The sequence below is a fragment of the Pelophylax lessonae genome (assembly GCF_965119305.1).
Source record: "Pelophylax lessonae genome assembly, chromosome: 4".
NCBI classification, from domain to species: domain Eukaryota; kingdom Metazoa; phylum Chordata; class Amphibia; order Anura; family Ranidae; genus Pelophylax; species Pelophylax lessonae.
Window position 1 is genome coordinate 371,574,698 of NC_138771.1, and position 14,847 is coordinate 371,589,544.

Genomic DNA, 14,847 nt, shown 5'->3' on the forward strand with positions numbered 1-14,847 from the left:
CTTTTTTTAGGCTCTAGCCATGTCTTTTTTTCAGACTTCTTTTCCATCTTCGTATCCATCCACCCAAGTAGCATCAACCACATTTTCTCCTGGAGAGTAACTGCGGTCAACGACTTCATAGTGCAGGCAAACAATACCGCCTTCATATTCTGGACTCTCCAAATGTTTCAGTGAGTACAGATTCATCTATACTACACTATTCCACACATGGGTCTTAAGATTTTGACTATTATTGCCAATGGCCTAAATCACCTGGACAAGAGAGGGTCTTTATAGTGTACAGCTAAAACACTTGCTTGTCAAATTTTATGTGCACAAGAGACTCATTTTCAACATGACACTCCAAGGGTATCTTCCCACATAGATTTCTCCTTTATCTATACAGCTTCAGGCCCAAGAAAAATCAGGGAGTCCTTATTGCTATACACAGATCTATGAACTTTCAACTTGATAATAGCATTGTGGACCCCAATGGATGCTACCTTATTCTTATATGTTCCATTGATCACACTCCTTTCCTCTAGCAATGGTTTATTCCCCTAAAAAACGTTAGGTACATTTCCTGAACAAAACCTGGAAGAGGATCTGCCGCGTGCAGACAGGATCCCTCATTTTATTCAGCGATTTAACAAGGACCCCCTAATTACCTAAATTAACATTATAATTTAAACATGATGTTATAAAGTTACATTAACAACATAAGATGAATGTTAAATTCCTTTTAAAAATAAAATATAATATCTTTTTGCATCATAAATGAATTGTGTTTCTGTCATAATCTAGCTGACTTCTGGTCCCAGTCACTGTGTTCTAACAAATAAACCTGTACTTTTTTAGTTTATTCCATGTACTGTATATAGACTTTGTTCATTAAATTGAAAAAACTCAAAATAAGTCTTACATTCTTCATCTGTGAAATTATGATTTTCATGACACATTCATCAGCAACTACATCTTCAAATAGCTGTAAGAGACTGATTGTATAATTGTTCTCTTTATTCCTGTTTTTTTATTTTCTGTGAATAACCTTCGGTTTAAGAAAACCAAACAATAATAAGCCATGTAATTAATCTAGATATGTCAATTAATCTTTTCTGTCTATAAAACATCACAAACTGAAACGAAGAATACATGCGTGCATGAGATGACATTAAATAGATAAAACATCTAAGGGCACTTAATTTTTTAATACTTTTTTGGGTTTTAAAAAAAATATAGAATACAAAAGGAAATGAGAAGATACATTCTCAAAACAAGGAAGATATACAAATTAAATTGCACAGAGAGAAATCAAACATACAATTCAAAAGAGTACAGGTAAGTAAGTTATCTACAGTATCTGTATTCTGTATATATGATGGCTATTAGGGAAAACCCACTGAAGAGTAACTGTGCAGTACTTATGTTTAATTCTTGTTTGAAACTCAGATTATAATTAGAACCAGTGGGTATTGTACACTTGTAGATCAAAAAAATAATGCAGTATTACTGGGTACATAGTGCCGATAGATGTGTGATACCGGCAATGTATTTAAAAGTGTAAGTAGAGGGGTGGAAAGTGCTAAAGCGTGTAGGGTCAGGGGGATCAGTCCAGATTTGCTCTTTTCGGATTGTTGAGCCATAGTTCCCAGTCTTTGTGGAATTTCTTTGTTAAAAGTTTGGCTTTGGAAAAGAGGTATTCCATTTTGAATTTGTTGCTTAGGATTGTAACGGACCTCCAATACTTCGACCAAGTATTTCCATCTTAGGTCTCCCGAATCCCACGTGATGCAGTAACTATGGCCCCCAATTCCCCCCAAATATCAGCCTAAGCTCGATGAAGGGTAAAACAAAGACTCTTTATTCAACAACTCACTTCCAATATATACAGTCTTAGGTGCTTGATTACATCATATGCAAATGTATTGTATACAGAACATAATTAACATACCTGGCCATCTGGACAGAAACAATAGGTGAATGACATCTGCAGGCTCAGACAGGATTAGCATTATCATAACTGACTCAACAAACAACAAGCCCAAAACATAGCCAAATACGCATTCCTAGAAGTATGAACACACACCACCTCTAAACAGATGAAAGCAGAAGACATAGGCTCGCAGACTGCCCGTCTCTGTTTTCAACACACCTTATTATAAGTGTCAATACACATCCCCTCAATAGCTGAGTCTTAAGTCGTTAGCATCTGTTTAGTCTTTCATTGTGTGAAGTCCTTTGTTGTAATAGGCAGCTTAGGCCCAGAGTCTGTGTCTCTTGGGGTGACATGGACTTGAATTCAAAGTAACAGCACTCCAAGGGTCCCCCAGCATACACCCCCCCACACAGAGCCACGCTCCCCTACAAGCCAGGGCCCATAGTCCATGGGTAGGAGGCTGGCCTCCACACTCCTCCAGAACATCCCAGCAAATGGGCGTTTGTCACAAGGATTATAGTCGCATCCTTGAGGGACCGAGGCTGTAGAGACTTCCAAGTTCTGGCTATTGCTCATCAAGCAGCAATGAGGTGGCTATGGTTTGGAATTGTCTAGGCCATGTGAGGATTGCCAATTCTAGTAAGAGATCTAGTAAGGATAGTTTAGTTGTCATGGGGATGACTAAATGGACATGCTACAGATATGAAACTTCACAGGTACACTTTTTAGACCCCCCAGACACGAAATCGAATTTTTTTTTTCAATAATTTTTTCAATAAATGGCTCTCTATCAAAAATGACAATTTTTAAGAACTTTTTTTGTGTGATTAATAGTCCCTGGGGCATGACCCAGAACCCTAGGCACTTTTTAGGGGCATTTATTGGGTTTTAGGGCTTCAAAATTGTGTTTTTTGATTACCTAAGTTCGGGTCCCATTGATTTTCCCAATGAACTTTCTGGAAGTTCGGGTGTTCTGGTCGAACCAAACTTTTCAAAAGTTTGATCATCCCTAGTTAACACCACGATTGACTTACTATTCTACAAAGGGACCCTTAAGTCCTTTTCCCAACTTACAGGAGAACTGCATCTCCAACCATCTGACTCATACCAATACCTCTAAATAGCACACTGCCTCTCTCACAACACACAAATCCGTGCCTCCATAACTTCATGGATATGGGAATATCTAAAGCCTTCCTAATTTATGACTAAGGGAATATCGGTGATATACTCCACATTAAGAGAAAAAAACGACATTCACCAAAACCACCCTACTAACAAAATGGGAACGTGAGCTGCAAGCCAGTTACACCCCGGCTCAATGGAAACTAGCATTTAACTCTATATTTAGGGCTACCTCTAATGCAACTCTTTGGGAAATGGCCAAAACATTAGCCCAACGATGGTACCTTAACCCATCAATTTTATCTACGGTAGGTACAAGGGAGTCTACTCCCCAAAATGTTGGAGAGGGTGTGACCAAAACAGCACATTAAAACATATACTATGGGACTGTTCACATATAACTAGATTTTGGTCAGACATATTCTCATTGATTACCACTATCGGCCTTCCTACTCTGCCATCACCTGACCTGGCACTGCTAAATCTGAACATAGAACACATTCCTCCTAAAACCCGCAAAATGGCTATACATATTCTACTTGCAGCCAGACTATCATTGACTAGACTCCAGCTCACTTCAAATGCTGACAGATGTCATTACAATGACTCAGGCACACTTGACTTATGAACTCTTAATCACACCTAACAGAGACACATACCTTCTTGAAAAACAATCTTGGTCCCATGGCTAACTTGGTATGACAACAATGTTATCAAATGACAAATGAGTACCTCTACATATATGTAGTGTTCTGATTACTTATGCATATTTTTGAAAGTAATGTCATTAAATTCAATGCACTCTCTCTTGCCTAACTAGCACAAATTTCTTTTATGGATGACCACATGTATGGAACTTGTTATGGTTTATGATTTATTGTATGTAAAACCCAATAAAAATCTATTGCAATGAATGTATATTGGGATGCTTGAAGTGTCCGTAATTGTCCAGGGAGAAATGGAATATTTAACGTACAAAAAATGTATAAAATATGTGAAAGCATAAACATTTTGGCTAGAGCAATTCTGACAGCCCAGGACACAAAAGGGTGATGTAAATTATTTTAGTTATTTGTTGAAGCTTTTCTATGGGGTCTGTCAGTTTGGAGCACAGAAGATTCTTACTGGGCGTGGTCAGCCAGATTCCCAGATAGGATATAGTGGAATCTTGAGACCAGGAGAATAGGGAGTGTTTCCCAATATATCGTGTGGTATGTTTGTCTAAACCTATTGCTAGCATAAACAACTTACTTTGGTTTATTTTTTATAGAGATATGGCACTAAATTGGTAAAGGACGTGCTGCATTTCGGGGAGAGAGTGTTCAGGGTTCGTGATGGCGTTTATGACATTGTCTGCATATAGGCAGATTTCATGTTCTGTGGTAGCAATATTTATGCCTGTGACTAGGACACAGAGCGGATCTTTTGAGCCAGGGGTTCTATAACCATGGGGAAGATTAACGGTGATAATGATTACCCTGTCTCATATCGTTCAAGATTTTGGAGGGACTAGAAACAACGCCCAATGGCTACCCTTTTGCACTCAGAGAACAATATAGGCTAAGAATGGTATTCGGAAATATTCCTGATAAACCGAATTTGCACAGAACAGCTTATAGGTAGGTCCATTGCACTCTATCAAATGCCCGCTTTGTGTCCAAGGAGAGGAGCAGAGAAGGCATTCAACTGTGTTCCTCCCACTGATCAATGTCTGTGAAGCACTGGGTTCTGTCTGAGGTTTGTCTGCCCAGAATAAAACCGACCTGATATATATGTATGAGTTGCGACGTTTTGTGTAAAGGTTTGTGTCTGTAACACAACCAGCCACTTCAGCCCCGGAAGGTTTTACCCCCTTCATGACCAGGCCTTTTTTGCGATTCGGCACTGCGTTATTTAACAGACAATTGAGCGGTCTTACGACGCTGTACCAAAACAAAATTTATGTCCCTTTTTCCCACAAATAGAGCTTTCTTTTGGTGGTATGTGATCACCTGTGCGATTTTTTTTTTGCGCTAAAAAAAAAAAAAAAAAGCGACAATTGTGAAAATAAAAAACATAATTTTTCACATTCTGCTATAGGACATTCCAAAAAAAATTTGAAAAATCAAAATGTTTTAACATTTTAGGCCAATTTGTTTTGTTTTCTGCTACATGTTTTTGGCAAAAATAAAATTGCAATAAGTGTATTTTTTTAATTTGTTTGCACAAAAGTTATTGCGTCTACTAACTTCGGGAAAGATTTATGTCATTTTTATTGTTTTGTTTTTTTTACTAGTAATGACGGCGATCTGTAATTTTTAGCTGGACTGCAACATTGCGGTGGATAGATCGGAACCCTAACTGACATTTTCAAAGAAAAATTTGATTCATGTGGGGTGGTCCCCTGAGTGCCACATCCCAAACTGGAATACAAGAACAGTGGAGTTCCCCTTGGGGCGGGACTTTTAAGGCACTATATAATGTCAAAATACACAATTTATTTGAAAACTTTATTGAAAAAGTAGATAAATACAAAAAAGAAAAAATTGTTAAAATACTTGGCAAGTTATACAGACATAATGTACACAGTGAAATGCACCACATATGAACCGCGGGTATTCACCCGACGCGTTTCGGAGAGGAACCCCGAACTCCTTCTTCAGGGGTGCCCGCAGGAGGTGGTCTAAAAATAATTAGTATGTAAGTAAAGTGTCAATCAAACAAAAACGAGTACATTGTAATACTTTCACAAAATTTCAAAGCACTTACATGTTCACTGTAAAGAATGGAGAAAACTTGCCTGCCTATAAAGGCTAAAAACAGGAGATCAATATGCCGAAAGGCGCCAACCTAGGATGCCGTGTAGAAATGCTCGATGTTGGACCCAAAAGAGAAATTCTCTGTATGTCACAGGTGGTTGAAAAACTGCTTGCAACCCGAATTCCCCAAAAGGGGAAAAAGGGGGTAGGAATAGCTGGAACCCCCAGAAGACAGTCCTGCTGAGCAAAGGCCAAATGATTAGAATTAAAAATCCCCAAGTTAGCCAAAAGAACGCAGTAGTGATAACAATTGCTTATTTGGAAAAGATCCCAAAAAAAAAAAAATATAATAAAAATGTTGCTTTGATTTCTTTTGTCTGAGGGGAAAAACAATCGTCCATTACCCAAATAGTGAGTGACAGCACAGATTAATTATGAGTGAAAAATTCCACTTCAGGATTTGTAGGTCCCAAAATCAATGGTTAAAAATACAAGAGGAAAAGCATAGTGAATATCCTCTTATAAAAAATATAAGTTCAAAAAGAAAAAGAAAGAAATCAAAACTTGCCATTACCATTGAATTGCATAGGCAGGCTATTTAACAGAATTTCTAAAAAATTATCAAATAAATACCTTGGAGTCACTTGTAACGGGCAGACAAATCCAGCTTGGCAAAGTAGATGTTATCTCATGCTCGGCAGAGGAACAAATGAGTCCAGTGTCGGGCATGTAGGATATAAAGGGAGCTTTGTCAATCAGCTGAGACTGGTCTCAGCCGAGAGACAATTGCAATCAGCTGGTTGTCAATAGGGTTCCCCGGGTCACATACGCCGGGCCTGCCCCCTGCCGGAAGTATCCGGCGGAAGCTGGGCCGGCCTGTGCGTCCCACCGACACGGTAATGGACTTCCGACTGCGTGGAGCGCAAGGCGGAGTCCACTGGGCATGCGCCTAATAGCTCCGACAGAGCTAGATGGATTAGGCTAATGCCGACACTGCGGGCGCCATCTAGTGGCGTCCGCTTTACCGTGCCGGGCTATTCCAGAGCCGAGATGGGAATAAAAGTCTCCCCATCACACAGCTTCCATCCATCGAGACATCAGAGAAGGTTTGGGTCTAGGGTTGAGCGAACACCTAGATGTCCGTGTTCGACGGGTTCGGCCGAACTTTAAAAAAAAGTCCGGGTCCGTGTCCCGGACTTTTACCGAACTTTTCCCGGACACCGAACCCCATTGAAGTCAATGGGGACCCGAACTTTAAGGCACTAAAATGGCTCTAAAACACCAAAGGAAAGGGCTAGAGTGCTGCAAATGGCAGCAAAACGTAATTAAGAGCATGGCAAGTGCTCTGCAAACAAATGTGGATAGGGAAATAACTTAAAACAACAAAAAAAAAACAGAAAAATAAAACAATGTTCTTCTTCATCTCTGAAGGACGAGGCCCATATGGAGTAGGAGGGAGGTTGAGGTGGTGGTGGATGTGGCGGTGACATAGGCGTGCGCACAGGGTGTGCTGGGTGTGCCTGGGCACACCCTAATCACCTAGGGCACATAGCATTGCCAGTGAGGAGATGGGAAAGATCTCCCTGGGACCTGCTCTGCTCTATTTCTCCTTGCCTACAGGTACATGGCCCCGATACATTACTCTCCCTGCTGGCAAACACATGCATGTGTATTTCAACTTTGGGGTGCACACCTTAATGCAATAGGCTGCGCACACCTATGGGCGGTGTAGGTGGAAGCGGCGGTGGAGGAGGACCAGGGCCGGATTAACAGCATCATGGGCTTGGTGCTGAGGATTTTGAAGGGCCTTAAGGGCCGTGCCTTGCCATGCACCCAGAGGAGGAAGGGTGCAGCCATGCATGCCTAATTCAACATGGGATGCTGTCTCTGAAGCCCATAAACACATCCATGCATCGCCAACTGTCCCTCCTTGTCCGGCCTTCACGCTGTGTGGGGAGGTTCTGAGGGTGCTGCCTGGGGAAGCGAGCATAGAAGCCAGACTTCTGTGTTTACAAGTGACAGAAGAGCGGTAACAGTGAATATGGCCAACCCGGGGCCTATATAAAAGGTAGGGGCCTGGAGCTGCAGCTCCAATAGCCCCTACATTAATCTGGCCCTGAGGAGGAGGACGAGGTAGCCAACACTGCTTCTTTTCAAAAATTTTAAATGAGGGTACACCCCAAAAGAGTGAGAAAGAGCAAAAATGGAACAATGGGTGGGTAAGGTCGGTATCCATTGCTATTCTGCATAAGGTACGGAAAAGTCCCGTGGGATCCATGCCTGGTTCATTTTAATGAACGTGAGCTTGTCCACATTGTCTCTGGACAGGCGGCTGCGCTTGTCTGTTATAACGCCCCCAGCCGTGCTAAATACCCGTTCAGATAATACACTGGCTGCAGGGCACGCCAGCACCTCCAAGGCGTAAAGGGCAAGCTCAGGCCATGTGCCCAATTTGGAGACCCAGAAGTTGAAGGGGGCAGACCCGTCATTCACTACATGTAGGCGTGTGCACACATACTGCTCCACCATGTTGGTAAAATGCTGCCTCCTGCTAAGACGTTCCATCTGAGCTGCTGGTGCTGCTGTTTGTTGTGGCGTGCTGACAAAGCTTTTCCACATTTCGGCCATGCTAACCCTGCCTTCTGAGGTGCTGGCGGTGCCCTGGTTGCGTTGGCGACCTCCTCCTCCTCCTCCTCTGCCTTGTGCTTCCACTGTGGCCCCGCTGTCAGATGGGAATGCCAGCAGCATGGCGTCTACCAGCGTGCGCTTGTACTCGCGCATCTTGCGATCGCGCTCCAGTGAGTGAATTAAGGACGGTACGTTGTCCTTGTAACGGGGATCCAGCAGCGTGGCCACCCAGTAATCAGCACAAGTTAGAATGTGGGCAACTCGGCGGTCGTTGTGGAGACACTGCAGCATGTAATCGCTCATGTGTGCCAGGCTGCCCAGAGGCGACGAAAGGCTGTCCTCTGTGGGAGGTGTATCGTCCGTGTCCTCTGTATCCCCCCAGCCACGCACCAGTGATGGCCATGAGCTGGCCTGGGTGCCACCCTGCTGTGAACATGGTTCCATCTCCTCCTCCAGCTCCTCCTCCTCCTCATCCTCCTCATCCTCCAGAACTGTGCCCCTGCTGGACAATTGCGTCCCTGGCGTTTGCGTGTGCAGGAACCCACCCTCGGAGCCCCTTGCGAATGACTGCCCTGAAAGCCTTGGAAATGTTACCTCTTCATCCTCCTCCTCCTCCTCATCCTGTGCCACATCCTCTTCCATCATCGCCCGAATTGTTTTTTCAAGGAGGCATAGAAGTGGGATAGTTAAGCTGAGAACGGCGTCATTGCCACTGGCCATGTTGGTGGAGTACTCAAAACAGCGCAACAAGGCACACAGGTCTCGCATGGAGGCCCAGTTATTGGTGGTGAAGTGGTGCTGTTCCGCAGAGCGACTCACGCGTGCGTGCTGCAGCTGAAACTCCACTATGGCCTGCTGCTGCTCGCACAGTCTTTCCAGCATGTGCAAGGTGGAGTTCCACCTTGTGGGCACGTCACATATGAGGCGGTGAGCGGGAAGGCCGAAGTTACGCTGCAGCGCTGCCAGGCGAGCAGCAGCAGGGTGAGAACGCCGAAAGTGCGCACAAACGGCCCGCACTTTCTGCAGCAGCTCTGACATATCGGGGTAGTTTTTAAGGAACCTCTGCACCACCAAATTCAGCACATGCGCCAGGCAAGGGATGTGCGTCAAACCGGCTAGGCCCAGAGCTGCTATGAGATTTCGCCCGTTATCACACACCACCAGGCCGGGCTTGAGGCTCGCTGGCAGCAACCACTCATTTGTCTGCTGTTCCATGCTCCTCCACAACTCCTGCGCGGTGTGTGGTTTGTCCCCCAAACAGGCAAGTTGTAAAACTGCCTGCTGTCGTTTACCCCTGGCCGTGCTGAAGTTGGTGGTGAAGGTGTTACGCTGTCCGGATGAGGAGGCGGTAGAGGATGAGGAAGCGGAGTAGGAGGAGTTACGAACAGGAGGCAAACTGAAGCGCCCTGCAATCCTCGGTGGTGGAAGGACATGCGCCAAATTGCTATCCGCCTCAGGCCCATCCGCCACTGCATTTACCCAGTGTGCCGTTAGGGAGATATAACGCCCCTGACCGTGCTTACTGGTCCACGTATCCGTAGTTAGGTGGACCTTGGCACAGATGGCGTTGCGCAGTGCACACCTGATATTTTCCCCCACTTGGTTGTGCAGGGAAGGGATGGCTTGCCTGGAAAAGTAGTGGCGGCTGGGCACGACGTACTGTGGGACAGCCACCGATATAAGGTTTTTAAAACTGTGCGTCTCCACCAGACGGAATGACAGCATTTCAAAGGCCAATAATTTTGAAATGCTGGCATTCAGGGCCAGGGATCGCGGGTGGGTAGGGGGGTACTTCCTCTTCCTCTCAAGTGTTTGGGAGATGGAAAGCTGAACGCTTCCACGGGACATTGTGGAGATGGTTGTTGGTGACCCAGGTGGTGGTGTTGCTGACAGATCGTCTGTTTGCGGGGTGGCAGGTGCCGGTATCACTACAGATGTGGCTGGAGCGGCCGAGACTGCAGCAGAAGAGGAAGCAGGATGAGCCAGAGACGTTTCTTGGTTTTGAAGGTGTGTACTCCACTGCAGCTCGTGCTTTGCACTTAGATGCCTGATCATGCAGGTTGTGCTCAGGTTGAGAAGGTTCATGCCTCGCTTCAAGCTCTGATTGCACAGGGTGCAAACCACTCGTGTCCTGTCATCAGCACATTTTCTAAAGAACTTCCACGCTAGAGAACTCCTTTGAGCTGACTTTGGTGCGCTCGTTCCCTTGCTGCGTTGGGCAGTAGCGGGCGTAGTGTCTAGGGCACGGCCGCTCCGCTTCTGCACCCTGCTCCCTCTTCTGCTGTGCTGGTGGCTCTGTGCGACCACCGCCTCTTCCTCCAAACTACTCAGGTCACCTGCATGACGTTCATTCCATGTGGGGTCGAGGACCTCATCGTCCTCCACATCATCTTCCACCCAGTCTTCACCCCTGCCCTCCTTGTCGGTCTCCACAATGCTGAACGCCGCAGCAGTTGGCACCTGCGTTTCGTCATCATCGGAGACGTGCTGCGATGATCCTTGCATGTACTCATCTTGAGAAATAAGTGGTTGGGCATCGCTGCACTCAATCTCTTCCACTTCTGGGGCAGGGCTAGGTGGATGGCCCTGGGAAACCCTGCTGACAGAGTCCTCAAAAAGAATAAGAGACTGCTGTATGGCTTGGGGCTCAGACTGCTGGCCTGATTTGCAAGGGGGTGAGGTGAAAGACGGTTGGACATTGGCTGCAGGTGCCAACTCTGACCTTTCTGCAGTAGACTGGGTGGGAGACAATGTGAAGGAACTGGAGGCACTGTCAGCAGCAAACCAATCTACTATCGCCTCAACTTGTTCTGGCCTCATCACTTCTAGGGGCGTTTGATGCCCTACCAAATACTGATGCAGGTTCTGTCGCCTACTCACACTTGAGGAAGGTGTTTCACTTGTGCGTGTAGCTGGCACAGATCGACCATGTCCTCTCCTTGCAACAGGAGCTCTACCAGCAGCACCACGACCCAGGCCACGGCCCTTATTTGACGGTCTCCTCATATTTCTGTAATTTAAGATCTTGCCCTAGAAAGGTTTTTATTGAATAGCGGAATAGAAAATATGATCCAAAAAAAGTGTATGTATATCACACGTACACAACCACACTAGGCCCCAATTACTATTGTTTGTACCCCTAAAAGGCTAGATGAGGAGTAGGGGGAGTATGGAACAGGCAGCACCCTCAAACCTTCAGAAGTATGAGATGAACCCCAACAACTTGGAAAGGTGGATCTCTCTCACACGTACCGACACAGACTATCCCGCAATTCAATTGATCCTCAAAGGTTTTTATTGAATAGCGGAATAGGAAATATGATCAAAAAAAGTGTATGTATCTCGCACGTACACAACCACACTAGGCCCCAATTACTATTGTTTGTACCCCTAAAAGGCTAGATGAGGAGTAGGGGGAGTATGGAACAGGCAGCACCCTCAAACCTTCAGAAGTATGAGATGAACCCCAACAACTTGGAAAGGTGGATCTCTCTCACACGTACCAACACAGACTATCCCTCAATTTAACTGATCCCCAAAGGTTTTTGATTAAATAGCGGAATAGAAAATATGATCCCAAAAAAGTGTATGTATATCACACGTACACAACCACACTAGGCCCCAATTACTATTGTTTGTACCCCTAAAAGGCTAGGAGTAGGGGGAGTATGGAACAGGCAGCACCCTCAAACCTTCAGAAGTATGAGATGAACCCCAACAACTTGGAAAGGTGGATCTCTCTCACACGTACCAACACAGACTATCCCCCAATTTAACTGATCCCCAAAGGTTTTTGATTAAATAGCGGAATAGAAAATATGATCCCAAAAAAGTGTATGTATATCACACGTACACAACCACACTAGGCCCCAATTACTATTGTTTGTACCCCTAAAAGGCTAGGAGTAGGGGGAGTATGGAACAGGCAGCACCCTCAAACCTTCAGAAGTATGAGATGAACCCCAACAACTTGGAAAGGTGGATCTCTCTCACACGTACCAACACAGACTATCCCCCAATTTAACTGATCCCCAAAGGTTTTTGATTAAATAGCGGAATAGAAAATATGATCCCAAAAAAGTGTATGTATATCACACGTACACAACCACACTAGGCCCCAATTACTATTCTTTGTACCCCTAAAAGGCTAGGAGTAGGGGGAGTATGGAACAGGCAGCACCCTCAAACCTTCAGAAGTATGAGATGAACCCCAACAACTTGGAAAGGTGGATCTCTCTCACACGTACCAACACAGACTATCCCCCAATTTAACTGATCCCCAAAGGTTTTTGATTAAATAGCGGAATAGAAAATATGATCCCAAAAAAGTGTATGTATATCACACGTACACAACCACACTAGGCCCCAATTACTATTGTTTGTACCCCTAAAAGGCTAGGAGTAGGGGGAGTATGGAACAGGCAGCACCCTCAAACCTTCAGAAGTATGAGATGAACCCCAACAACTTGGAAAGGTGGATCTCTCTCACACGTACCAACACAGACTATCCCCCAATTTAACTGATCCCCAAAGGTTTTTGATTAAATAGCGGAATAGAAAATATGATCCCAAAAAAGTGTATGTATATCACACGTACACAACCACACTAGGCCCCAATTACTATTGTTTGTACCCCTAAAAGGCTAGGAGTAGGGGGAGTATGGAACAGGCAGCACCCTCAAACCTTCAGAAGTATGAGATGAACCCCAACAACTTGGAAAGGTGGATCTCTCTCACACGTACCAACACAGACTATCCCCCAATTTAACTGATCCCCAAAGGTTTTTGATTAAATAGCGGAATAGAAAATATGATCCCAAAAAAGTGTATGTATATCACACGTACACAACCACACTAGGCCCCAATTACTATTCTTTGTACCCCTAAAAGGCTAGGAGTAGGGGGAGTATGGAACAGGCAGCACCCTCAAACCTTCAGAAGTATGAGATGAACCCCAACAACTTGGAAAGGTGGATCTCTCTCACACGTACCAACACAGACTATCCCCCAATTTAACTGATCCCCAAAGGTTTTTGATTAAATAGCGGAATAGAAAATATGATCCCAAAAAAGTGTATGTATATCACACGTACACAACCACACTAGGCCCCAATTACTATTGTTTGTACCCCTAAAAGGCTAGGAGTAGGGGGAGTATGGAACAGGCAGCACCCTCAAACCTTCAGAAGTATGAGATGAACCCCAACAACTTGGAAAGGTGGATCTCTCTCACACGTACCAACACAGACTATCCCCCAATTTAACTGATCCCCAAAGGTTTTTGATTAAATAGCGGAATAGAAAATATGATCCCAAAAAAGTGTATGTATATCACACGTACACAACCACACTAGGCCCCAATTACTATTGTTTGTACCCCTAAAAGGCTAGGAGTAGGGGGAGTATGGAACAGGCAGCACCCTCAAACCTTCAGAAGTATGAGATGAACCCCAACAACTTGGAAAGGTGGATCTCTCTCACACGTACCAACACAGACTATCCCCCAATTTAACTGATCCCCAAAGGTTTTTGATTAAATAGCGGAATAGAAAATATGATCCCAAAAAAGTGTATGTATATCACACGTACACAACCCCACTAGGCCCCAATTACTATTGTTTGTACCCCTAAAAGGCTAGGAGTAGGGGGAGTATGGAACAGGCAGCACCCTCAAACCTTCAGAAGTATGAGATGAACCCCAACAACTTGGAAAGGTGGATCTCTCTCACACGTACCAACACAGACTATCCCCCAATTTAACTGATCCCCAAAGGTTTTTGATTAAATAGCGGAATAGAAAATATGATCCCAAAAAAGTGTATGTATATCACACGTACACAACCACACTAGGCCCCAATTACTATTGTTTGTACCCCTAAAAGGCTAGGAGTAGGGGGAGTATGGAACAGGCAGCACCCTCAAACCTTCAGAAGTATGAGATGAACCCCAACAACTTGGAAAGGTGGATCTCTCTCACACGTACCAACACAGACTATCCCCCAATTTAACTGATCCCCAAAGGTTTTTGATTAAATAGCGGAATAGAAAATATGATCCCAAAAAAGTGTATGTATATCACACGTACACAACCACACTAGGCCCCAATTACTATTGTTTGTACCCCTAAAAGGCTAGGAGTAGGGGGAGTATGGAACAGGCAGCACCCTCAAACCTTCAGAAGTATGAGATGAACCCCAACAACTTGGAAAGGTGGATCTCTCTCACACGTACCAACACAGACTATCCCCCAATTTAACTGATCCCCAAAGGTTTTTGATTAAATAGCGGAATAGAAAATATGATCCCAAAAAAGTGTATGTATATCACACGTACACAACCACACTAGGCCCCAATTACTATTGTTTGTACCCCTAAAAGGCTAGGAGTAGGGGGAGTATGGAACAGGCAGCACCCTCAAACCTTCAGAAGTATGAGATGAAC

At 44.7% G+C, this 14,847-nt stretch overlaps 1 protein-coding gene across 1 annotated transcript in view; it reads left to right on the forward strand.

Annotated features, from left to right (window-relative positions):
* Positions 1-14,847, forward strand: part of LOC309552665 (teneurin-2-like) — a gene marked incomplete at its 3' end in the record, with an annotated part of 2,116,672 nt that overhangs the window by 1,617,302 nt on the left and 484,523 nt on the right. The gene's annotated exons all lie outside the window — the stretch shown is intronic.